General features: G+C 47.3%; 1 long non-coding RNA gene across 1 annotated transcript; it reads left to right on the top strand.

The window, feature by feature from the left end:
* Window positions 1-23: 23 nt before the first annotated feature.
* Window positions 24-27,834, top strand: LOC138747004 (uncharacterized). Its single transcript, XR_011347230.1, has 4 exons — window positions 24-454; window positions 12,811-12,844; window positions 22,768-23,036; window positions 27,380-27,834. It is a non-coding gene; the product is annotated as an uncharacterized lncRNA (long non-coding RNA).
* The last annotated feature ends 70 nt before the right edge of the window (window positions 27,835-27,904 follow it).

The raw sequence follows: 27,904 nt of genomic DNA, 5'->3' as shown, positions 1-27,904 counted from the left end.
AACGAGCTGTCAGAGGAAGCTGCAGACATGGCACAATTTCAGCATTTGAAAGACATTTGTGATGTGAATGAGAGCTGTCGTCAGCTCCGTACAGGCTTTAAATGGCCCTGTTAAAGGAACTGCCGGTGGTTTATTTTAAAATCCCGCCATCATGGGGCCTGTGGCCAAGGTGGAGGTTCTTGTGCTCGACAGCAGCCACAACGGGTTGCAGACTCCGGGGAAGCAGAGGACTGGCACGGGGCATCAGAAAATGCCCCCCCCCCACATCGTTTGAGATAGAGAAGCAGAGGAGACAACCCACGGGATGGCATCCGTGGCAGTGGACCAGCGAGGGGTGCTGAGGCAGAAGAGCATATAGGTGGGGGTGGGGGGCTGTTGGTCAAAGGACTCACACCGGGCTGCGGACTGCTGAAGACTGGCTCGAGACTGGCTGAATAGGTACCAGGTATACCAGGTGAGAAGCCAATCTTTGTTTTTTTTTAATTTGTTTTACTTGAAATTGGATTTGGATGGGACACAGGAGAGAGGAAAGGTGAGAATTGATTGGGGATGGGGGGGGGCGGGGGGTGGTGATATTGGTGTGGCGAATGCAGAGCTGGGGGAAAGCTCCAATTTTGTTTGCCCTTTCTTTCCTACTCCACAGCCTTTCAATTTAGGAGCTAACTAAATTTTTACTCAGATCTTGAATAAGGGCTCAGGCCCAAAACATCAGTATATTTTGGCGTATAAATCGAGTCTTGAAACCCTTGAAAAGCACTCCAAAATCACGGGCTGACTTATACACCAGATACAAAAGCGAGACCTTAAACTCAACTCAATTTTTAAAAAACCCACTTGATGTAGATTCAGTGTCCAAGGTGACCCGAAACACCAAATAAGAACCCAACCGACAACAAATTTTCAAGCTACCGGTATATTAGAAATAAAATTTTATTGGGGAGGGGTGGAAAAAACCACATTTAAAATCCTGAAAGATCACTATCATGACCAACGTCTGAAGCGAAGACCTCGGCGAGCACATCCAGGATCTCCACTGTTGACACTATCATCACAGTTTGCTGGATTTCTTGGCCATTTTCTATGACTTTTAACTTAAAACTCACTTCATACTTTCGTCGTTTTGATAACGACACCCAATAGTTCAGTCAATGCGATTTTTTTTGGGGGGTCAACTTATACGCCCAATATATGATAAAACCAGGAAAATGGGGACCTGACTTATTTGAAAGGTCGATTTAAGAAACCGAAATATATGGTATCTTTACCTCCTATGGATGCTGCGAGGCATGCTGAGTTCCTCAGGTATTTCTGTGGTCTTTACTACATTTGGAACCTCCTGGAGAGACTGCTTTCACTGATACTTCAGCAGAATGTCTTTCTATCTGAATATGATTTGCTGTAACATCAAATTTTCCTTAATGGATATTGACTTGGCCTGGTAAATGGCTTTGGAATGAGTTTTAATCAATTCTTGCCAGACGTAGCACTTGTATGCCCAAACATTCCTACAGCTTAATATCACGTGATGTCGTACCTTTGCCAAGTGCTAATGACAAATGCTGGAACTGATCAAAGAGTAGTGCTGCCAATATCCAGTGCTGCCAGTTCATGTGTCCATAAAACTGATCCCAAACCAAATTTTGCTCTGAAGTTCAGTTTGTCCCCTTCTTTGGCTCTGACACTTACTTTACCAGGACAAAACTAAGCAGCTATCTTGTTTTCGATTGTAACTCCACGATTATATGTTCATATGAAAGAGTATGGCTGTATCAGTGATGTTGCAAGCAAAATGGTTTCTGTAACTGATCCATTGTTGCACCAGGCACTGCTTGTCAGTTGAGAGCTACTGACTTTTAAATTTAAATTTAGACAAACAGCCATTTTGGCCACAAGCCCAGTTCACCCCATTAACCTACACCCCCGATAGGTTTCGAACAGTGGGAGGAAACCAGAGCACCCCCCCCCCCCCCCGCCGGGGAAATCCCACACAGGCACGGGGAGAACGTACAAACTCCTTACAGACAATGCGGGATTTGAACCCCAGTCCCGATCGCTGTAACAGCATTGCCCTCACCACTACCCTCGCAGTGCTGCCCTAATTCAATAAAGGATGACCTTTTGATATACACCCACCTCTCGTGACATGACTACCTCTGGTCAATGCAAGCAGTAACACAGAAGAACGTACATTGGTGTCAGATTTGGGATGGTGATCCAGGTGAAGTTCAAGTTTGAGTTTATTATCATCTGATTGTACAACCTGACACAACAGCCTTCTCCGGTCCTCGGTGCAAAACATGCAGACGCACACCCAGACAAATGATACATATGCAGTACCTATACACACATGTAGAAACAAATAAATATTCTAAAATAAATAGGAGAGTCTCGGAGGGTTTGCATGAGCAGCTAATAGAGAGTTCAATTCTCCAAGTGGAGCAATGATAATAGAACCTACAGCACAGAACAGGCCCTTCAACCCACAGTGTTGTGCCGACCCAATAACCCTCTCTATTGTATAACCCTCCATTTTTCTCAGCTCCATATACCTGTCTAATAGTTTCTGGAAAGACCCCATTGTCCCAGCCTCCACCACTGTTACCAGCACCCTCCCCTCTCTGTGTGTAGAACTTCCCTCTTACACCCCCCCCCCACCGTATTTATTCCTAAGCGCCTTAAAACTATAACCCCTCGTGTTGGCCATTTCAGCTCTGTGGAAAAATCCTCCGGCCATCCACATGATTGATGCCTCTCGTCGTCTTGTCCACCTCTATCAGGTCACCCCTCATCCACCATCGATCCAAGGAGAAAAAGACCAAGTTCACTCAAAAGAACTTAAAAGAAGTGCCCTCCAATCCAGGCAGCCTCTGTACCCTCTCTACAGCAGTCAGATTGTTCCTGTAATGAGGTGACCAGAACAGAACAAGTGGTGGACAGTGGATGTGCCTGATGTACTGGGGAACTCAAACTGACCCAGTCATAGTCAGCATACGGAGAAGAGGGGCAATCACTAACGGACTGGTGCCGAGGCGACAACCTGGATGTCCACAAAACAAAAGAGATGGTGGTCAGTTTCAGGGGAGCCCGGGGGGACCACTCTCTGCTGACCATCGATGTCTCCACAGTCAAGGTAGTTAAGAGCACCAAATTCCTTGGTGTGCACCTGGCGGAGAATCTCTCATGGTCCCACAACACCGGATCCATTGCGAAGAAGGCCCAACGACGCCTTTACTTCCCGCAGAGGTTGAGGAAAATCCAGCTTCCACCCTCCACCCTCACTACATTCTACAGAAGATTAATTGAGAGCATCCTATGTAATGGCATCACTGCCTGGTTGGGGAACAGGACCATCCCAGAACACAAGTCCCTGCAGTGGAGGATAAAGATTGCTGAGGGGATTATTGGAGTCTCTCTCTCCCTGACATGATGGACATTTTGTGGTGGTACACCACCAGCCTACTGCAGGGGGAAACCTCTGTACCTGCAAGAGTGTAAGGGGACAGGACAACACCTGGCCAGCTGTCAATCAGTCGGCCTGAATGGATCAATCCCCACCCGGTCGGGTGTCAATCATCCTCCAGGATATAAGCCTGCGCCAGCCTCCCGAAGTCTCACTCAGAGTTACTGCAGCTACAGCCAGCCTGGCTCTGTGGAAGTCTTTGTAGATTGAAGCCTGTTGTACAGTCTTTACCTTGTGTGTGACTGATTCTGGCTAACAGCGTACCATAATTTAATCCACAATTTTTCCCACGGCTGCCATGGAAAAACTCCCGAGCACAGTGAGCCTCGAAGTTGACCCACGCCACCCAGAAGCCCAGACACGCTTTGAGATCTGGCGGCACGCGGTCGAGGCAATCATCGAGGTACACGCACACGGCATCCTGGACTCAGATCGGAAGAGGCTGGTCCTATTCCGGTCAAAGCTGGGTCCCTACGCCTTCCAGGCAACCAAAGGCTGCTCCACGTACAAGAGCGCAATGGACACTCTCGAGAACTTGTACGAGCCCCCCATAAATGCGGTCTGTGTGAGGTACCTCCTCAATACCCGAGCCCAGCAACCCGGGGAGATGGCTGAGTCTTACCTGGGACACCTGCGAGAGTTGGCCTGACTGTATCTGGCTGAACCTAGGGTAGGCGTAGAGGAGGTCGAGAGGCTAATCTGGGATGCCTTCATCTGAGGGCTATGCTCGAGGGCCATCCGGCAGAAGCTGCTGGAAGATAGTATCTATGCCCTGACCAAGACAATGGAAGTGGTCCAAACCCTGGAAGCTGCAGGCACATTGAAGCCTTCAATTCCAGGTTTCCCCAGGCTCCCTCATGGCCCTCTCACACTGCAGCTGCAGCCCCAGACTGATCTGGGGAGGAGAACATCGCTGCGGTGGGTGCCCAGCGCCCCTGTAAGTACTGTGGGTCCTGGTGTTGGTCAGACCGACGATCGCGCCAAATCTGCCTGGCTACAAACCAGTACTGTTTCTGATGTGGCAAGAAAGGCTACTTTGCAAAAGTGTGCCTCTCAAAACCAGCCGGCATCTCAGCGGCCCTCTATGAACTCTCCACCTCCCCCGCGGACACCTCCACATGTGCATGCTGGGTGGCGCCATTGTCCCTGCTACGACTTCCGCCTTCCCCGATTTCGACAGTGCAGCATCCGTACCAGCCAGTGATGATCGCAGCATGTGCCCCAAGCACCTGGACCAGCCCCTACACTCGCCAGCACCGCTTGCTGAGAACTACAGTGACGTCACTTCTGGCTCATAGTGTGACGTCACTTCCGACTAACGTCACTTCCACTGGCTGTGATGACATCACTTCCCCCGGTGCAACGAACACAGTTGGGGCAGGAGACCAGCCATGAGGTGGGCCCCCATGTACATCCGCCATCTTGGAGCAGGCAGTGGCCGATACGGAGGGCCCCCGATGATGACGGAGACGACGTGGTCAACACGGGCGATGACCAGGCCACCCCACCGACGCACTCCATGCCTCCGGACATCATCGGTTGCCGCACGCCACGCCCCACGACCGACATTGACGTGGTCAACATGGGTGATAATCAGGCCACCCTATCGATGCTCCCCACGCCTCTGGATGCCATAAATCACCGCACACAGCCGGAGAGCGATGACTTTGACCCCGAGATGGTCCTCGCTGCCACCACTCTGACCAGGGACATCCCTCACGACCTCAGGTGCTCTATGATGGACGTGCAAGTCAACGGGCAGGTAACAAAATGCCTGTTCGACAGTGGCAACACTGAGAGCTTCATTCACCTGAGCGTGGCCCACTCCCTGAGATTAAAATTTCTCCCCACCACCTGTTCGATCACCCTCACCGCCAAGGATAAGACTGTTGATACCCTCCGGCGCTGCTCGGCCGATATAACTGTGGGAGGGGAGACATACATAGGGTTCAGGCTCCTGGTCATGCCCAAACTCTACGCCCCAGTCCTCCTGGGCCTGGATTTCCAGTGCCACCTGCAGAGTGTCACCCTTGCCTTCAGGGGGCCCCAACCTCCACTCATGTTACACAGCACACTAACCTACCAGCCCTGGCCAACCTGCGGCCTCTCCACACTACGCATCACCCCACCGGCGCTCTTCCCACATCTTACGCTAGGTTGCAAGCTGATTGCCGCCAGAAGTAGGCACTATTGTGCCACAGACAGAGACTTCATCAAGGAGGAGGTGTGGCGACTTCTGGTGGAAGGTGTCATAGAGCCCAGTAACAGCCCTTGGAGAGCCCAAGTCCTGGTGGTCAAAGGAGGAAGTAAGCCGAGGATGGTCATGGATTACAGCCAGATCATTAACCGGTACACCCAACTGGATGCCAACCTCCTGCCGAGGATAGCCCGACATGGTCAACGAGATGGCCCGCTACTGGGTTTTCTCCACGATTGACCTGAAGTCGCCATATCACCAAATTCCCATCCAACAGAAGGACAAGCCCTACACCGCCTTCGAGGCGGATGGACACCTGTACCAGTTCCGCTGAGATCCCTTTGGGGTCACAAACCGGGTCTCCGCCTTCCAGCGGGAGATGGATCACATGGTAGACCGGCACAAGCTAAAGGCGACGTTCCCGTATCTGGATAACATCACTATCTGCAGCCGTGACCAGCAGGACCACGATGCTAACCTGGAGAAATTCCTCCAGACAGCCGGTGTAATAGTACAGACCTATCACCAATGTATATAGTTACAGTATCTAGAGTGTAATGACTGTGCTTACAGCGATTGGCTGAGAGCTTAGCCACGCCTACTGTCTGGGCCTTAAAGGGTTGTGTCCCTAGCCAGGTTGGATCATTCCGGACTGGTCGGCCACCTATGAAGAGCTCCTGTCTTTTGCTAATAAAAGCCTTGGTTTGGATCAACAAGTCTTTGGTTCTTTCGACGAGCTCTACAGCCGGGGAGCTGAACCTCACTTACAACAAGGAGAAGTGTGTGTTTAGCACCACCCACCTCGCCATCCTGGGGTACATCATGGCCCATGGGGTCGTCAGCCTTGATCCAGAAAGGATGCACCCATTAATGGAGTTACCTCTTCCCCCCCATGCTAAAGGCCCTCTGCAGGTACCTTGGCCTATTCTCCTATTACTCGCAGTGGGTCCCTCGCTTCTTGGACAAGGTCCACCCACTGGCCCAAGCTACAACTCCCCCCCCCCCCCCCACCCAAGGCGCAGGCAGCCTTCATCCGCATCAGGCAGGACATCGCGGACGCCACGATGCAGGCCATGGATAAGGTCTCCCCCTTCCAGGTGGAGAGCAATGCCTCCAAAAGGAGGTCCAGGCGAATGTGGCCAGCAGGAAATTTACCCCCCTCATGGACCAGCGGGCCATGGCGTTCACGTTTAACACTACCCACAAGAGCAAGATCAAGAACGACAAGATCTTGCGCTGGAGAGTCAAGCTGGCAACCTACAGCTACAACATACAGTACCACCCCAGAAAATTTAACGACTCCCCTGATGCCCTCTCTCGGACCTGCACATAAATGCATGACGACAGGCTGCAGGCACTGCAAGAGTCCCTCTACCATCCGGGTGTCACCCCTTCATTAAGTCCCGGAACCTGCCTTATACCAGTAGGGACATCAGGGTCATGACCGAGGCCTGCCGGGTCTGCGCGGAGTATAAACCCTATTTCTTCCGCCTGCCCCAGGCCCATGTCATAAAGGCCACTCTGCCCTTCGAGCGTCTCGGCATGGATTTCAAAGGGCCCCTGCTTTTCATGAACCGAAACATCTACTTCTTCATGGTAGTGGACATACTCATGCTTCCCTTTTGCTATCCCTTGCCTGGACACCTCTATGGCCACCGTCATCAGGGCCCTGGAGCAGATCTTCACCATGTTTGACTACCCCGCTTTCATCCACAGCGACCGGGGGTCCAGATTCATGAGTGACGAGCTGTGCCAGTACCTGACAGCGAGGGGCATTGCGACTAGCCGCACGACGAGTTATAACCCGTGAGGTAATGGACAAGTGGAATGCGAAAATGGGGTGGTCTGAAAGGCAGTCCTCCTGGCTCTCAGGTCAAAAGGATGGGCTGTTGAGTACTGGCAGGATGCCCTGCCTGAGGCGCTCTATGCCATTCGATTGCTGCTGTGTACGGCTACCAATGAGACCCCTCATGAATGGTTGTTCTCATTCCCAAGGAAGTCGGCAACTGGAATGTCCCTCCCAGCATGGTTCATGTCCCCGGGACCGGTGCTCCTGCGTAAGCACGTATGGACACACAAGGCCGAACCCCTGGTCGAGCAGGTCTTCCTCCTACACGTGAACCGCAACTACACCTATGTTAGGTTTGGCAGTGTCAGGGAGGACACCGTCTCAACCAGGGACCTGGCACCAGCAGGAGCACCCACCACTCCATGACATCATTCAGCCCAGGACGACGTCGACCGGGCATATATCCCCGTCCCCAGGCAGCTATGAGGCGCGCAGGACCTCCTTGATCACCAGGGGCTCGCTTCAGCCCTGAGGGACGAACCTGCCCCCCCCACCCATCCAATAAGACTCTCACACGTCGACCCTGGCCCCTTCGGCCACCCCTCCAAACGGCACCGCACCAGTCACACAGACCCCTGCCGCCAGGCCCCCTATTTCCCCTCCGACCAGTGACCAGGAGCCAGTCCTTCGACAGTGACAGAGACCCCGGTGGCTGCTGGATCATCTCAATCTGTAAATATTGTATTTTGTATAGTGGGTACGATTACTTGTTACTGCCCCCCCCCCCCCCCCCCGGGACAATTTTAAAGAAGGGGGTGAATGTGGTGGTACACCATCGGCCTACTGCAGGGGGAAACCTCTGTACCTGCAGTAGTGTAAGGGGACAGGACAACACCTGGCCGGCTGTCAATCAGTTGGCCTGAATGGATCAAGCCCCACCCGGTCGGGTGTCAATCACCCTCCGGGATATAAGCCTGCGCCGGCCTCCCAAAGCCTCACTCAGAGTTACTGCAGCTACAGCTAGCCTGGCTTTGTGGAAGTCTTTGTGGATTAAAACCTGTTGTACAGTCTTTACCTTGTTAGTGTCTGATTCTGGCTAACAGCGCACCACACATTTTTAATGGCCGCTGTTTGCGGAAAGCCATAAACATCGTGAAGGACTCCACACACCACTCCCATAATCTGCTCTGCCATCCGGGAAGAGGTACCTCATGACCAGATTATGAGACCGCTTTTTCCCCACCTGTCAGGCTTCTGAACTCTGGGGACACAGGGCTTGCAAATGCAACATGATATTTATAAGGGATATGTTATTTATAAAATGTTTCTGAGGTAATTTGCCCATGTAAATAACCAGCTCCACGGTCTGGGGAAATGCTATTTCGTTTTTGCTGTACACTGCAATGTTTATGGTATAAATGACAAATAAACGTGACTTGACTTGACTTGAAGATATAGGTGACCCTCCTGCCAAGAAGTGCAGGAAACAGTGAAAACCTTAAGGGGAGATTTTTAACCTGACAGTCAGTCATTCTCAACTGCCACAAGTTGCGCCACGGCTAGCGTAGCAGATAGCGTCACACTGTTCCAGTACCAGCAACCAGGTTCAAATTCAGCGCTGTCTGTAAGGAGTTTGTACATTCTCCCCATGTCTGCGTAGGTTATCTCTGAGTGCTCTGGTTGCCTCCCAACCTTCAAAATGTACAGGACTAATAGCTTAATTGGTCATATGGGCGGTGTGGAGTCATGTCTGGAAGGGCCTGTTACTGTGCTGTATCTGGGTCAGACAGAAGGTACTGAAAGAGGTCACTTTCTGGACTTCCAGGTCAGCTTTGTCTGTGGGCCAGCAGAGTGAAGAGTTCAGGTGAAACTCCGCAACATGCGAGATTTAACGTTCCAGAGAGTGTTTGCCCCAGATTCCTCCAAATCTTTCTTGTACACAGGCCTGTCTGAATGCTTTTAAACCATCTCAATTGTCCCCGCCTCCACCACTTCTTCTGGCATCTCGTTCCACCCGCCCACCACCCTCTGTGTGAAGAAGGAGCCCCTCAGGTCCCCTTTAAATCTCTCAACTCTCCCCTTAAAGCTGTGCCCTCGAGCTTTAGGCTCCCCAGCCCTGGGGAAAAGATTGTAACCATCCACCCCACCCATGCCCCTCGTGATTGTTGGAACCGCCACCTGTCAGCCTCCTACAATTCAGGGAAAAATGACCTGCTGAAAAGCAGTAAAGCCATTGAAGCCTACTGCCTGAGAACGTATACTAACGGTCAAAATCGAGCCTGAATGTTCCTTTGAAAAATAGATGGGGATGATAAAGACGAACAAAGGTGTTATTGAGGGCCAAGTTTTTGTCTTCAAACCATGGATTTATGCCTTTTAATTCAAACAGAATGATCCAAGATGCAGTGCCCAAACCATAAAGCCCCTTTAAATTGATGTAGTTTATCATTTTGTACAAATGTGTTGGAAATTGTCATCTAATTCCATTTGGATGAAATACTGCTGCCTTTGCTAGGCTGTGTGTTCAAAAATTTTGTTTTTGCTAGCGGTCGTCTTTTCATGCCACAGGCCATTAACGAGAACGTAAGATGATAATAGCCATGTTACGGTTTCTTATCGAGGGTGGGAGGGGAAGGGGGTATGATGAAAGATGTTGCACACACCCAAACATCTGGTGATGGCAAACTAGAACAGACAAATGATCGTGAGGTCATGCTGCATCTCTACAAATCTCTGGAGTTTTGTATTCAGTTCTGGTCACCTCATTACAGGAAGTATGTGGAGAAGGTGCAGAGGAGATTGACCAGGACGTTGCCTGGATTGGAAAATTTCTTATGAGGCAAGGTTAGCAGACCTGGGACTTTTCTCTTTGGAGTGTAGAAGGAGGAGAGGAGACTAAATAGGGGTCGACAAGGTTCTGAGAGGCACAGATAGGGTGGACGGCCAGCGTCTGTTTCCCAGGGCAGGATCAGTAAACACCAGAGACGTGTGTACAAAGTGAAGGGAGGGAAGTTTAGGGGAGATGTCAGGGGTAAGTTTTTTTTACACAGAGTTGCCTTGCTGGGGATGGTGGGGGAGGGGCTGGAACAATAGGGGGCATTTAAGAGACTCATAGACATGGATGGAAGAAAAATAGAGGGTTACAGGGTAGGGAGGATTTAGTACTTTTTTTTGGTCGAGATATATTATGGGTCGGCACAACATCGAGGGCCAAAGGGCCTGTACTATGCTGTAGTGGTCTATGTTCTATGGAACTTCCTCCATCCAAGGACCTAACCAGCCTTTTCAGGCAAGGCAGAGATTCATGTGGACCTCCTCCAACCTGGCTGACTGCATTCAGTATTCCTGATGAGGTCTCTTCTACACCAGCGAGACCAAGTGCAGACATGGCGGCCATTTTGCCGAGAACCCACATGCTGTCTGCGATGGCTTGAATGGCATGTTAACTCTCCTTACCCTCTGGCAATGACCTGTCCATCCCTGGCCTTCTCTAAAGGAAAATGAGTAGAGCAACTCCTCATATTCTGCTCGGGAATCCTTTAACCTAATGGTATGGCTGTTGAATTTGCCAGTTTCAGCTTGGCCCTTGTGTCCTGTTCCCACTCCCACTGTTCCTCCCAGTTTCTCTCTGCCTTTTCTCACCCATTCCATTCCCCACCCCTCCCTGTCTAGTTCCACCTGCCCCTCACCCCTCCCTTACCTGGATCCACATCACTACCAGCCTCTGTTTCACCCTTCCCCCACCATTTCCATTTATCTATGGAGGACAATCGATGGAGGGTAATGGGGGTGTGTGTGATGGTCTGAGCTCTGTTCACAATTTTCTACAGCCTCTTGCTGTCTTGGGTAGTACAGATCCCATTCCTCGCAGTAATGCACTCAGACAGGATGCTCTCAATGGTTCACCCATCGAAACTGTGTTTTATTCTCAGCCAATTCTGGCCATGTAAGCCCGTGCCACCCAATTAACCTATAACAGTTTTGGGAGGAAACCAGAGCCCCCGGAGGAAAACCGACGCAGACATGGGGAAAAGGTACAAACTCCTTACAGACAGCGTGGGATTCGAATCCAGGTCACTGGCGCTGTAACAGCATCATGCTAACTGCTACACTAACCATGCTGCCTGTTGTTGAGAGATGCAGATGAGATGCCAGATTTCTTCAGGCTTCTGAGGAAGTCAAGGGGATGATGCACTTTCTTGGCCAATGGAATGAAATGGGTGGGACCGGGGCAGATCACTAGAGCATCAAGTAAACTGAAATTCATTTTGTTAGAAAAAACTCTTCCTTTTGATCTAAGTGCTCAGTTACAGTGCCTGGATTTTGTAATTGAGACAAATAGCTTGGAAATAGGCCATTTCGGACCACGAGTCAGTGCTGCCCAATTACACCCCATTAACCAACAGCCCCGGTACATTTTGAACGGTGGGAGGAAACCAGAGCCCCCGGGGAGAACCCACGCAGTCACGGGGAGTCTTTCCCCCAGCTCTCTCTCTGTCTCCTCTCTTGCTTCTCACGCTCCCCCTCTCCCTCTTTCTCTTCCCTCTCTCCTCCCTCTCTCCCTCCTCCTCTCTCCCTCCTCCTCTCTCCCTCGCTCCCTCTCTTTCTCTTCCCTCTCTCCCCCCTCTCCTCTCCCCTATCCCCTTCCCCCTCTCCCCCTCTCTACCTCTCTTTCTTCCCTCTCTCCCCTCTTCCCTCTCTCTACCTCTCTCTTCCCTTTCTCCCCTCTCCCCTCTCTCTCTCTTCCCTCTCTCCCTTGCTCTCCTCTCTCTCCCCCTCTCTTCCCTCTCTTCCCCCTCTCTCTCTCCCCTCTCTCCCCCTCTCTTCTCTCTCTCCCCCTCTCTCTTCCCTCTCTCCCCTCTCTCTCTTCCCTCTCTCTTCCCTCTTTCCCTCTCTCTCCCCCTCCACTCTCTCTACCTCCCTCTCTCCCCCCTCCCTCTCTACTCCTCTCTCTCTTTTCACAGAACCAGAATCAATTCTCACCTCTCCTCTTACCATTGCCAACATCTTTAGTTGGACTGGACTCCTCCCCCCTGCCAGACTACAGTCTGACCCCTTCCTGTTTTTTGTTTATTCCTTGATGAAGGGCTCAGGCCCGATATGTCAATGATATATCTTTACCTCCGACAGACGCTGTGAGACCGGCTGAGTTCCTCCAGCATCTACTGTGGTTTTTTTTACATAAAATCCTCCAACCCACGGTGCCTACAACCATTTAAAAAGAGCAACTTGCTTCTTAAATTAATTGAGCGATTCACTCTCCTTTTAAGCAGATTTTCACCAAACGTTGTGGGAAAATATTTTTCATCTCTCTTCCCAATGGTCACATTAATTGCCTCTCACTTTTCTTCTCCTTCCTCTCAGGCAGGGAAGTACTCTTTCTGGATCCCTCAAAAATGTAAGTACTTCAATTCAATCTCCCCTTAGTCCCCTCTGTTTCAAAGAAAACAAACCCAGCCTAAATCTCTTCTCATAATGAAAATCCTTTGTCCCTGATATACTATAAGTTGGAGTGCGCGGTGACATCAGTCTGCTGTTACCATAAGAATTTTTGCTGGAACAGTTCCCATCTGCCCTGGGAGCAACAGGAATTTTCAGTTTGAAGCAATGTGTTCCCAGGGTGAGGAACAGTCAGATTCCTCTGGAGGGTGGACCAGATGATTGAGGTCGGAATCAGCAAGGCAAGTTAACGATGCTGAGAGTTTCCTGTCACATGCGCAAGTCCAGATGCACTGAGATCCTTATTTTGTGCAGCTACCACTAACTGGGTGGTTCTCAACCTTTTTCTTTCCTACCCACATCCCACCTTAAGTAATCCCGATGCCATCAGTGCTCTGTGATTAGTAAGGGATTGGGATGTGAGTGGAAAGAAAAAGTTTGAAACCCCCCCCCCCCCCACTGTTTTAATCGTCCCTCATTGACTTGTGGCGTGCATGGTTTCAGAACTCCAAAGGAAATGGGCCAACGACAATTTTTCTCAAAATATTTCAGTAACAATTGAGTCTAGAGCAGTGATTCTCAACCTTCCCTTCCCACCTACAGACCTAAAATAGTACTTTAAACACCCTGACTAGTTCTGCTTTTCCTGGTCAAAGTCAAATTCACAAGGTTGTGTGATCTTTTGAAAGGTGTTCTATCAGGAAAAAACTCCAGAGGGTTGTTAACTCGGCCTGCGACCTCACGGGCACCAGACTTCACTCCATCCAGGACATCGACACGAGGTGGTGTCTTAAAAAAGCAGCCCCTATCCTCAAAGATCCCATCCCCCCACCCCCCCACACCTAGGCCATGCCCTCTTCACTCTGCTACTATCGGGGGAAAGATACAGGAGCCTGAAGACGAGCACTCAGCGGCACAAGGACAGCTTCTTCCCCCTCCGCCATCAGATTCCTGAATGATCAATGAACCACAGACAGAATCAGAATCAAAATTTATTCTCATGAACACGCCACAAAATTCGGTGTTTTCCGACACTAACTCACTTTGACTTTTCGTGCACTATTTTTATTTATTTTTGTCAGGTGGTTTATATGAATGTTTGCCCTGTGACGCTGTCACAAAACAATAACTTTCATGACGTGTTCATGACAATAAATTCTGATCCTGGTTCTGAAGATCTATCCTGGGCCTTTGTGTCGATATAATCAGGAAGAAGGCTCACCAAGGAAATGCATTGTGACGATTGGTTCACACTTCCTGTGTGCTTTATCCCATTCGTGTGTACCTATTGGCATGAAAAACCATTCATCGCAAAGCCTAGCTAATGATCATTAACTGAATAGTGGTCTATAAAGTCAATAATGTAGTCGAGTCGGACAAATATGAGCTCTTAATGTGCAAAAAGAAGGTACGTTAGTGAATCCAACATCTGAAGAAGACTCATTTTAGTGTGAGGTCAGAGACCCCTTAAGCTGACAATAATCGTCTTTGATTCCACAGCCATTTTTGATTTAAGAACAGAGGGACGGGCGTTAAAATGCAAAGCCCTGTCTCCAGGTCAAGACTTCTGTCAAAGTACACCACCGGTCCTGTTGTGTTCAAGACAAAACTGCTCATTGTCAGCAAGGGATCAGGTCTCAAGGGTCAGTCCTCCTGTCAAAAGTGAGACACAACCCTTCGTTGATTTTAAGTGTAATTACAGCATTGTAATGAGCTATCTCCTACCTTATGACAGGCTGCATTTAAGTAAATGGGTTAGTGCACGCACGCACGCACGCAAATACGCAGACACACGCGCGCGCGCCCACACAGACACACACATGCGTGCACACAGACACACACACGTGCACACAGACACACACACGTGCACACACACATGTACGCACGATACATGCATACACACACCTATGCACACACATATATACACACGCAAACACAGACATACAGACACACACACATGCACGCACACAGACACACACACACGTGCACACACACACCTATGCACACTTATATATACACACAAACATGCACACATTCACAAACATACGCGCACAGACACACATGCACGCACACAGACACACTCACACATGCGCACACAGACACACACACTCACACATTCACAAACCTGCACACACATACAGACACACACACAGACACACACACTCACACACACATGTTCTTAAGAACCTCAATGAATATAATGCAGAAATTCCTGATGATGATCACAGGCCTTTAAAGGAGGGAATGCTACAATTTAGACCCAGCATAGATGAAGACAAGGTCATGTATTTCCCGTACACAACCATGCTGGAGAACCTCAGCAGGTCACGCATCGTCTTTAGGAAGCAAAGGGATAGAACCAATGTTTCAGGCTCATACCTTGTTGAAATGCTCAGGCTCTTGTGGTCACAGATCCATGGTGACTTCTCCATCCCTTCCCCAGTGGGTGATGATGGTGGAGAATATTCAGCAATGGTAGTGCTATTAATGACACTGGACAATGAAGATTTTGCCTCCTGAACACTTTGTGGTGCATTTTATGGATTTTGCCCTGCTGATCACGAAAATCACTTTCACATTTTCCTATCATGTACTGTTTTTTAGATATAACCTATTTTTGTGATTTTCTGTCATATTTTAAGTCGACTTCAAACATACAAAACCATAAAGTGCAACATGTCGTTGAAAATTCATTTTCTGCATCCACACTTGGACGTCTTTCCTGTACAGACTCGTGAGCCGGAAGGACCTGTTACACTGGACAACAAATTTTTTTCGGAAGGTTTGCTTCCTGAAAACAAATTGGGGATTATGATAAATAACTTCAAGCTGAACACAAAGATAATTTCAGATTTGCTGGATCATGTAGGAACTTGGAGAAACATTAAATTAACTTTGATTGAATTTAGCCTGTTTAATCGCTTCATGATGCTGACACATTGCGTTAGTTCAACTGACCTAAAAATATTTTGCCGCAGATTTCTGTTTGTACTCGGCATCTGATACCTCTCATGTCAGTGTCCAACAATAGTCGGCCGGCATTGACGAATTCCAGTTACCCTGATACCCCTTTTCTATGTTTGTAGTGTCCTGGTGAAACCTCTCACTGTGTTCGTCATTGACTCACCCTCGACTTCACCGCCATGGGTGACCCTACCAGGAGCACAGCTCCAGACGGCATCACTCTTGGGATCCCAGGACCACACAAGCTTCTCCACCACGACAAGGTTTTATGTATTGGCATATAAAATAAGCAAAATGAATCTTAAAAGAAGTTTTGTTGAATCAAGCATTATCAATTAAGGCAACAACTGGCCCAAGGATAACATAACAATGAAATAATTCAATAAGCTTGAATTCAAAATACAAATCAATTTTGGTTTTCAATAGAGAGAATGAAAGTACATTTCTTCATACATTTACTCTGGAACTGATGCTTTCATTGCTACTAAATGAAAATTCCAATTGTCAAAATACATCCCTCTCCACAGACTTTCAATTCATTGTAAATTTCTAATCTGTAAAAATGTCACTGGACCAAATCACTCCTCATTATGCAGACGATGAATAAATTACGTCACTTCCAAATGTATGAAGTTTTAATGAACCCGATCCTTTACAAAACATAAAAGTGCCAAGACCCATTCTCCCCATTCTGCTGAATGGACCAAATCAAAAATGGCCAGGATTAACTCATAACCAAGTAAAGACCTGGACCCACTGCAATTCACCTACCATCACCAACACTCCACAGCTGATGCAATCTCACTGGATCTCCACTCAGCCCTGGATCACCTGGACAACAGCAATATTTGCATCAGGCTGCTTTTCATAGACTACAGCTCAGCTTTCAACACCATCCTCCCTCCAATGCTGGTCAGCAAGCCCCAAACCCTGGGTCTCTGCAACGGGATCCTTGACATCCTCATCAGTATGGAATGGAAAAGACTCCTCCTCACTGACGATCAACACAGGCACACCTCAAAGATGCATGCTTAGCCCACTGCTCTACTCACTCTATACCCATGACTGTGTGGTCAGGCACAATTCAAATGCTATCTACAAATTTGGCAATGACACCACAGTTGTCGGCAGAATCACAGACGGCAATGAACGTGTGTACAGGAGGGAGATAGATCAGCTTGTTGAATGGTGTAAAGATAACAACCTTGCACTTAACATCAGCAAAGCTAAAGAACTGATTGTAGACTTCAACAAGGGGAAACCAGGAGAACACAAACCAGTCTTCATCAAGGAGTCAGCAGTGCAGAGTGAATTCCTGGATGTCACCATGTCTGAAGATCTATCCTGGAACCTTCATGACGTTGCAATCATGAAGAAGGCTCTCCAGCGGCTATATTTCGTTTGGAGTTTGAGGAGATTCGGTCTGTCACCAAAGACTCTAGCAAATTTCTCCAGGTGTACTGTGGAGAACATTCTGACTGGTTGCATCACTGTCTGGTACAGAAGGGCTAATGCTCAGGACAGGAAAAGACTACAGAGAGTTGTGAACTTGACAGGCCAACATCATGGGCATTAGACGTCATTCCATTAAGGGCATCTACAAGAGACGGTGTCTCAAAAAAGCAACCTCTATCCTCAAGGGCCCTCACCACCCAGGCCAGGCCCTCTTCACTCTGCTACCATTGGGAAAAGGTACAGGAGCCTGAAGACGAGCACTCAGCGGCACAGGACAGCTTCTTCCCCTCTGCCATCAGATTCCTGATCAATGAACCAAAGACACGGCCATACTTTTTTCTCAACTTTTGCCCAAATTAATTTCTTTTTCAAAACAGTGTATTTACAGAATTTAATTCATAGTAAAATATATGCAGAATGTAATTTGTAGCAATTTTTGTGCCTGTAATGCACGTTACTGCTGCCTCAAAGCAACAAATTTCATGACGTGTTCATGGCAATAAACTTGATTCTGATCTCATTCTGTAAAATTTTAATAAACTTAAGACCATTCTATGGAATTGTAACAGTTAAATTACTTCCTAATTTGTAGGATTTCAATGAACCATATCCTTTTCAGTAGATCAAATTAATTCACCAATGATAAGGTTCCATAGATCAAGCCAATTGCTATTCAAATTGCCAGAATCAAGTCCACTCTAATTCTACAAGGTTTCAATTGATAAAGCATGTTCAAGCAAGAATTTCAGTGGACTAAATATGTCTAATTCTAGAAACAAATTACTTCCTAATCCAAAGGATATCACTGGCAATTAGTTCATTCATTTTCATGTGACAAAATCAATTTGCTCCCCACAGAAGGGCACCACAGTTAGCATAGCGGTTAGTGCAACACTGTTCCAGCGCCAGCGGACAGGGTTCGAATCCGGAGCTGTCTGTAAGGAGTTTGGATGTTCTCCCCGTGTCTGCGTTGGTTTTCCCCAGGAGGGGGCTCCGGTTTCCTCTCACCCTCAAAAATGTATGGGGGTTGGAGGTCAATTGGGTGGCACAGGTTTGTGGGATGGAAGGGCCTGTTACCATGCTGTACGTCTAAAGTAAAAAGTCATTTCGGGCACCCACAACTCTCAGTGTAAAGAATACTCATCCTGCCTCATGATTCAACATATTATAGCTGATCTGCATCTTCAATGTCTTCGTCCTAAAACCCTAGCCTCTCCAATCTTTCAAAAATGTGTCCGTCTTTTAAATTTTCCCCAATAATCATACCTCCACATTCCTTTCAAGGTAGAGAATTTGTGAGATTCACTGGCCTCTGCAAGTGATCCCAATCAGTCATATGTTTAATCAAAGATCCAGAAATGTTTAATGCACCAGGAAAAATTGAAAGAGTGTAGAGAAGATTTATTAGGATGTTACCCGGACTTCAGGAATGAAGTTATGGGGAAAGGTTTAGCAGGTTCGGGACTTTATCCCCGGAGGGTAGAAGAATGAGGGGAGATTAGATAGAGGTATTTAAAATTATGAGGGGGATAGACAGAGTAAATGTAGATCAGCTTTTTCCACTGAGGGGAGGTGAGATACAAACCAGAGGACATAGGTTAAGGGTGAAAGGGGAAAAGTTTAGGGGGGACATGAGGGGGATCTTCTTCACACAGAGAGTGGTGGGGGTGTGGAATGAGCTGCCAGCTAAAGTGGAGAATGCGGGCTCAATTTTAACTTTTAAGAAGAATTTGGAGAGGTACGTGGATGGGAGGGGTAGGGAGGGCTATGAACTGGGTGCAGGTCAGTGGGACTAGGCAAAAAATAGTTCGGCACAGACTAGAAGGGGTGAGATGTCTTGTTTCTGTGCTGTAATTGTTCCATGGTTCTATGGATATATTTTCAAATTGAGAGTTGTGAGTTAAAGGGTTGGGTTAATTTTAGATGTCCTGTGCAAAATAACATAAAATATAGAACACTACAGCACAGTCCAGGCCCTTCATCTCTCGATGTTGTGCCAACCCATATATTCCTTCAATCCATGTCCCTGTCTAAGAGTCTCTTAAATGCCCCCACTGTTCCAGCCTCCACCACCATCCCCGACAAGGCATTCTAGGCACCCACCACTCTGTGTAAAAAAACATACACTTTACGTTTCCCCTAAACATCCCTCCCTTCACTTTTTACAGATGTCATCTGGTGTTTGCTGATCCTGCCTGGTAAGACACCGGCTGTCCACCCTATCTATGCCTCTCACAATCTTTTAGACCTCTATCAAGTCTCCTCTCATCCTTCTACACTCCAAAGAGAAAACCCCAGCTCTGCTAACCTTGCCTCATAAGACTTGTTTTCCAATCTAGGTAACATCCTGGTGAATCTCCTCTGCACCCTCTCCATAGCTTCCACATGCTTCCTACAATGAGGTGACCAGAAATGAACACAATATTCTAAGTATGATCTTACCTGAGATTTATAGAGTTGCAACATGACTTCTCGACTCCAGAATTCAATCCCCCTATTAATGAAGCCCAGAGTCTCATAGGCTTTCTTAACTATCCTATCAACCTGTGTGGTGACCTTGAGGGATGTATGGATTTGGAGTCCAAGGTCCCTCTGTTCTTCCACACTGTTAAGTAACTGACCATTAACCCTGTACTCAGCCTTCTGGTTTGTACTTCCAAAATGCATCACCTCACAATTATCTGGATTGAACTCCATCTGCCACTTTTCTGCCCAACTCTGCATCCTGTCTATAGCATCTTGTAACCTTCATCAACCTTCAGCTCCATCCACAACACATTCAACTTTCGCATCATCTGCTAACATACTGATCCGTCCTTCCGCCTCTTTATCCAGGTCATTTAGATCACAAAGAGCAGGGGTCCCAAAACAGATCCCTGTGACACTCCACTAGTTAACGACCTCTGGGCAGAATACTTCCCTTCCACTACTACTCTGTGTTTTCTTCCTGCAAGCCAATTTTTTATCCTTACAGCTACTTTTCCACTGATCCCATGACTCATGACTTTCTAGATGAGTCTTTCATGGGGGACCTTGTCAAATGCCTTACTAACATCCATGTCGACCACATCTACTACCCAACACTCATCAATTTCTTTTGGTACCGCCTCAAAAAACTCAATTAGACTCGTGAGACACGGCCTTCCCTTCACAAGGCCATGCTGACTATCCCTGAGTAGACTGTACTTCTCCAAATGCTAAGAATCCTCTCCATTAGTTTACACACTGATGTAAGACTCACTGGTCTATGATTCCCAGGAATCTCCCTATTACATTTTTTAAACAAACGGACTACATTTGCCATTTTCAAGTCCTCCGGCACCTCCCCTGCAGCCAAAGAGGATTCAAAGATCATAGCTATTGCCCCAGCTATCTCTTCTCTCACTTCCCACAGGAACCTGGGGTCTATCGCATCCGGCCCCGGGGACTTGTCAATCTTGATGTTTTTAAGAAGATCCAACACTTCCTCTTCCTTAATCTCCACATTGTCCAGCCCACATGCCTGTTCTATTCCAACCTCACCCTGATCAAGGTCCTTTTCGCTTGTGAATACTGAACCAAAGTATTCATTTAGGACCTTCCTAACCTCCTCCGCCTCCAGGCACACGTTTCCCCCTTTATCCTTTAACATTGTTTCCAATTTCCCTTTGATTTGCTTGTGAATGCCGATGGAAGTAAAATGCATAAACTCATCAAGGCAAAAGGAGCGTCCTGTCTCCAAGAAACGTCCTCTCTGTGTTCCTGTCTCCCTCAGCTAGTTGCAGGCGCAGCGATGGCACTTTCATGCTGCAGCCCTCTCTGTTACGCAAGCAGTTCATCCAAGAGCTATTGAAGCCTGAACAGATCTGGAAAGCTCGAAGTGAACAGTTGAATAAACAACTCTCTCAGGAATGAATTTTGGAGGTGGAATCAAAACCAGTAAAATAAGCAGAACAGAGTGTTCTTCAGATCTTAATCCAGATTGTTTGGAAGTGTCAGAGACAGAATTTCCTTTTTGATTTTTTCTTTGCAAAAAGAATAACTGGGAAAGAAAACCAACTAGTGCTTTTTTATCAGTGTACAGCGAGGTAACGGGACCTTCAGTCCCATGAGCCCGTGCCTCCCAAGTACACCAATTAACCCACAATCACTGTACTTTTTTAGAAGGTTGGGAGGAAACCAGTGCACGTAAGGGAAGCCACAAAGACACAGGGAGAACATTCAAACACCTGACAGACAGCACCGGATTCGAACCTGGGTCACTGGCGCTGTAACAACTGCGTTAACTAACTGGTACATTAACCATGTCCATATTTTGATGTAATTGTTTTGAAATTGAATTTTTTTTTAATCCAGTTTTTTTTCCCCACAAAAAAACTTTATTCACAATAAACTATCTATAAAATGGAGAACCATTCAAAGTCTTTTTACGTCTTTAGTGTCATATCCATACATTCCCATCACTGTTCATTGTTACAATAGTCTCTTCATTTACCCTGTGGCACCTCATTGTTACTCCCCCCTCTGTTGTCTGAGGGGCTTCCCCTTTGTCTCAGCCCCTCAATGCCTGGCAACCGAAGAACTCTAGACTAGCCATTCTCGACGGCGGCCACAGAATATTTAAGTACAAGCCTTGTTTTCTTTTCACCTTGCGTAATGTGAATTTTGTTTTTATGTTGTCGGGAGGAGATAATTACGGAAGACACCAACTAAACTTGCCGCCTTCACCATAAACTTTGAGCAGACTCCTAGGTGGGGAGGGGGCATAGCCCCCCCAAAAAAGGTCGAGAATGGCTGCTCTGGACGGCGGTCCTTCCCCACGGTGCCCTGGCATTGGCCGCACTGAGCCTCTGTGTGACCCTCAGCACGTACTCCGCAGCCTGGAATGTGCCAGTCAACAGCGCTCCCTCCCCGACGCCCCCGCGGGCTGGACGACCAACAGGTTCCTTGCCGACAGAAAGGAGTCTTTCACTGAGTCGATGGTCTTCTGGAAAGAACAGATTTATGAGAGTTCCTTCTTGCTTCTTGATTGGAACAATGTTGTATAAAATGACTCCAGATCATATTGTTTTGAAGTTGGGGTTTTGACAAACATTTGACTTGCTCTCAAAGTTTCTACACAATGGCCTCTGCAGAAAACAAGGTGTCATTTAGGAAGGATAAAGGCCATTTTAAATCAGCGATGGTTCACTATTGTTCTGTTTCGGGAAATGCAGATTTCTGTCCATTTAGTACATTGCAGCTCCTCACCTGCCCTTGCAAAGCCCAGCCTCTGATATTGGAGGGTCAAATTGCTAGTCTCCAGGTGGCCCATTGATTTGTGGGACAATTGTGGGACAATTCATCATCTCTTATCATGTGACATGCTTCTGACTTTGGAAGTGCCATCAGCATGTTAGTTTGCTCAAAGGTTGGAATTATATCAGGGAAGGTGCAGCCTAGTTCCCACACTGTTTTTTTCATTTTGTCTCTGAACTCCCATAGGGTCCACCCGCCAAGTTTAAAAGTCCCGTGACTGTGGGGTCTGAACCCAAGATGGCGGGTATTATGATCGTTAGCAGCCACGAGGGGTTGCAGACTCCGGGGAAGCAGAGGACTGGCGCAGGGCACCAGAATGGGGGAGACCCCCCCCCCCCATTTGAGAAGCAGAAGCAGAGGAGACGACCCACGGGAAGGTGACCACAGCGGCAGACCGGTGACGGGGCTCTGAGGCTGAAGAATCCGTGCAGGCAACGGGCTGTAAGCAACTCGAGGTGAGGAACCCGTGCAGGCTGTGGGCTGCTGGTGACCGAGGTCGAGGGATCCACACCGGGCTGCGGACTGCTGGAGACTGGCTCGAGACTGGCTGCAGAGGTACCAGGTATCGGAACTGGGATGCGAGAGGGTGCCGAGGGCGCTGAAGGGTTCCTGACCACGTTGGAGGTTCAGACTTGAACCCCAGTTGCTGATGGTTTAGACTGTGCACATAACAAGTCAATGAGGGACGATTTAAACAGTGGTTTTCAAACTTTTTCTTCCCACTCACATCACCTTAAGCAATCCCTTACTAATGACAGAGCACCGATGGCCAAGGGATTACTTAAAGTGGGATGTGAGTGGAAAGAAAATGGTTGAGAACCATTGGTCTAGGTAATATCAAATTATGACCTAACATCAACCAAGAAAGCCCTAACCTGATAATAGCAAAAAAAGGTACTATTTCGACATTAAATTTTTCCTTCATTCATTGAAAAGTAATAAATTTACCAGCTTCAAAACAATCTTCTACTTTCTGTTGAAAGTTGACAGAAGTGTAAGGAGCATAAAATGGAATTTGTGTAAATCGACATTCACGCACTTTATATCCCGTGTGGATTTGATGTGTTGGAAGGCCCGTGCTGCAAGATTCTCAAAATTGCTGAAGAAATTCAGCAGGTCCTGCAGCGACCTTGACAATGGGCTCGGGCCCAAACCGTTGGTTATATATCTTTGCCTCTTGAGGACGCTGATGAGTTTTTCCAGCAATTTTCTGAAATAAATACAATCATATATAGAATTTGCAGATTTTGGCATTTCACTGCAAGATTCTGAATCACCAACATTTCTGATTTTCCCCCATTTGCACTTCTCTGCAATCATTACCAGCAGACCCTTGCTCTCTCACTACCGCAGTTCCAGATCTCACTCACCACGACCTGCCATGGACCTCTCCCACACTTCATCCCCTTCACTCTCTCCAATCGAGTATGATTATACAGTTTGTTTCAACCAGTGGTTCTCAACTTTCTTCTTCCCATGCACCTTAAGTAATCCCTCTGCCATCAGTGCTCTGTGATTAGTAAAGGATTGCTTAAGGTGGGTGGAAAGAAAAAGGTTGAAAACCACTGTTTTAATCGTCCCTCATTGACTCATTATGTGCACGGTTTCAGAACTCCAAAGGAAACGGGCCAATGACTATTTTTCTCAAGCAAAATATTTCAGTAACAGTTGGGTCTGGAGCAGTGATTCTCAACGTTCCCTTCCCACTCACATCCTACCTTAAGCAGCAGTGATTCTCAACCTTCCCTTCTCACTCACATCCCACCTTAAGCAATCCCTTACTAATCACAGAGCACTGATGGCCAAGGGATTACTTAAAGTGGGATGTGAGTGGAAAGAAAAAGGTTGAGAACCACTGGTTGAAACCCTTATTGTGTGCGCTTCCATCTTAAATATGATATGAATGAGATGGTTAATATGCAGGGCTGATTGCCAGTATTCCACTGTATATTTTGAATACATCACCCTCCACCTCCACCCCCCCGCCCCCCCCCCCCCCCCCACCACTAAGGCTGAGTTGTGTAGCACAGATTTAGCTTTGCAGAGCCCGAGAATATCGTTTGAAGTCATTCTCATCACAAACTTGAGAATTATTATTGTTTTGTGCTGGGTTTTTTTTTGCCACAGTCTTCAGGGATCTCGATTCTCATGGACTAAGTCTTAAATATAAACCGTCTTTAAAATGTTGCATGTGGATAAACATAACTGTCATAGATCATGGGTGATTTGCTCCGAGGACTTCGTGGCTGTTGCAATCTAAACATTCCATTGGGATTTGGGAGCCACTTTCCGGTTCATTTCCAAAGTGTTTTCGTTCCTTTTCCAAATCAGTAGACTTTTCTTTCTTTGACAATGAATCCGGCTCCATGTTTCTTTCACTTCTCCTTTTTCTGTCCTACACACCATGGTGGGTAAGATGTTGGAAAACCACCTGATACTGCTCTCCAATATTTGCATCTGGCCACACTTCCACCGTGACAGCAATCGCAAAAAGAATCGTTGTACGCAAATAACATTGGCCAACATATACTTTTGAAAAGGTTTGCTTCCTGAAAAAAAAGAGGATTCTGATAGACAACGTCAAGCTGAACACAAAGATCATTTCAGATTTGCTGCATCACGTAGGAAGTTGGAGAAGTGTTAAATTATCTTTGATTGAATTTACCCTGTTTAATCGCATAATGACGCTGACACACTGAGTTCGTTCAACTGACCGAAAAATGTTTTGCTGCTGACTTTCGTTTGTACTCGGCATCTGATGCCTCTCATGTCAGTGTCCAACAATAGTCAGCTGACATTGATGGATTCCAGTTGCCCTGATATCACTTTTCCATGGACGCAATGTCCTGGTGAAACCCATCACCGTGTTCGTCACTGACGGTACCAAGATCAGCCGGGAAGGTGTCCAAGTGTGAATGCAGAAAATGAATTTTCAACGATATGTTGCACTTTATGGTTTTGTGCACTTGAAGTAAACAAAATATGACAGAAAATCACAAAAATAGGTAATATCTAAAAAACAGTATGTGATAGGGAAATGTGAAAGTGATTTTTGTGACCATCAGCTGCAAATCCTTAAAATACACCCAAAAGTGTTCAGGAAGCAAAATCGTCATTAGGCAGTGTTATTATTTTGAGATCTGAGCATTACTTCCATGCCAGTGTTTATTGCCCATCTCCCATTGTCTTTGAAGGCGGTGGCCACCTTGAACTGCTGCAGGCTTGTTGATGAAAGTGTTCCCACAATGCATCAGGACGGGGAGGTGATGCCAATGAAGGACCAGTGATTTATTTCTGAGCCAGCACCGGCTGCAACTTGAAGGGGATCATGCAGGTGCCCTCGACCTTCTCGGTGGTAAAACCCAGGCTGCTGCTGCCTGGTACAGAGGTGGAAACACTCAGGACAAGAATAAACCCCAGAGAGTTGTGAACTCACCCTGCAACATCACGGACAGCAGACTTCACTCCATCAAGGACATCGACATGAGGCGGTGACTTAAAAAAGCAGCCTTTACCCTCAAGGACCCCCCCCACCACCCAGGCCAGGCCCTTTTCACTCTGCTGCCATCGTGGAAAAGATCCAAGAGCCTGAAGACGAGCACTCGGCGGCACAAGGACAGCTCCTTCCCCTCCGCTATCAGATTCCTGAATGATCAATGAACCACAGACATGGCCTCACTTTGTCTTTTTCTTGCACTATTTATTTATTTTGAAATATGGTTTATAGAAGTATGATACTGCTGCAAAACAATTAATTTTATGACATGCTCATGATTATAAATTCTGCTTCTGAACCCATGAGCAACCTGCTGGAGGGAGTGTACATTGAGGGGGAGCCTGCTGTATTTTGGCCAGTGTTGAGCTTCTCCTGATCTTGCATTCAGCTCGAAGGTATCCCATCAATTACCGAGCGTCAGGGCACGTCAATGAAAAACTGGTTTGATCGGGTTCTCTTTAATTTATTCGCAAGATCAGCATACTCTTGACAAGGCCAAGATTTGTTACTCATCTCCAAATACTTTTTGGGCTAGGTAGTCTTTGAGGCTTTTTCAATTGACAGTTAGGTTCTGGAGTTGGACGTAAGCCTGGCTAAGAGGAGCATGTCTTAAAAAGTCTTTATGTGATCAGAGAGATTTTTTTTTTAAAACAGATATCTAGGAGTCTCGTAGTCCCTGTTACAGAGTTGCTTAATTTACAGAATTTGACCAGCTCTTCTTGCATTCTTTCATTTAAATTCAATTTAAATTTAATTTTTTTAATCTAGACACACAGCATGGTAGCAGGCCTTTTCGGTCCATGAGTCCGTGCTACCTAATTGACCTACAACCCCTGGTATGTTTTTGAAGGGTGGGAGGGAAACCCCACGCAGACACGGGGAGAACATACAAACTCCTTACAGAGGGCGTGGGATTGGAACCCCGGTTTCGTTCCCTGGCACTGTAATGGCATTGCTCTAATCACTACGCCAACCGTGCTGCCCATATGATTTCCAAGTCGGGGATGACCAGGTTGGCATTGCTCCTCATGCAAAATTGCCATCGAAGGGAACGCAGTCCCTGTTCCTCTGGGAGGGGCCACCAGTGGACACTCGTGGCACAATGAGGTTTTACAAATGCATGGCTGGCACAAGGTCACCTGCCCAGGTAAGTTCACTATCTTTCACCTCACCTTCCCCAGGTCTGGTGTCAGTTCCCTATCATTAACAACACCTATTGTGCCCTATGCTGTGCTCGCCAATATCTCCCTTTGATGTGCACTAGAATTTCTGGATAGCCATCACTCTTTCTCCTGTTTCTAGGCCCTGTTCTCCCCACCATCGAGAGCATCAACAGGGAATGCTGCCGTCGGAGAGCACCGGCAATCATCAAGGACCCACACCACCCAGCACACGCTCTGTTCTCACTACTCCCATGAAGAAAGAGGTCTAGGGGCCACAAGACTCGCCCACACCAGGTTCAGGAACAGCTGCTCCCCCCTCCGCCATCAGACTCCTCACCGACAAATTCAATCAGGGGCTCGTTTAAGGACTCACGTTATTGAATTTTCTCTCTCTGCATTGCACAGTTTGTTTACATTTCTTTACTTGTTTACATGTGTACGTTGTGTACAGTTTAATTTGCACTACCGATTAGTGGTAATTCTCCCTGGACCACGGGAAAAAGGAATCTCAGTGTTGTATGTGATGTGTATGTCGTCTGACAATAAAACTGAACTCTTGTTGTATTTCCTGTCCAAACAATCATTACTTTAAAAGGTTCCAAGATGCTTTGATAAGTAAAATTATACCTATGTTAAACTGATAGCCAATTCTTTTTCGTAACTG

The sequence above is a fragment of the Narcine bancroftii genome, chromosome 12 (genome assembly GCF_036971445.1).
Source record: "Narcine bancroftii isolate sNarBan1 chromosome 12, sNarBan1.hap1, whole genome shotgun sequence".
NCBI lineage: Eukaryota > Metazoa > Chordata > Chondrichthyes > Torpediniformes > Narcinidae > Narcine > Narcine bancroftii.
Note: the sequence above shows the minus strand (reverse complement) of the source record. Positions and strands in the feature narration are given on the sequence as shown.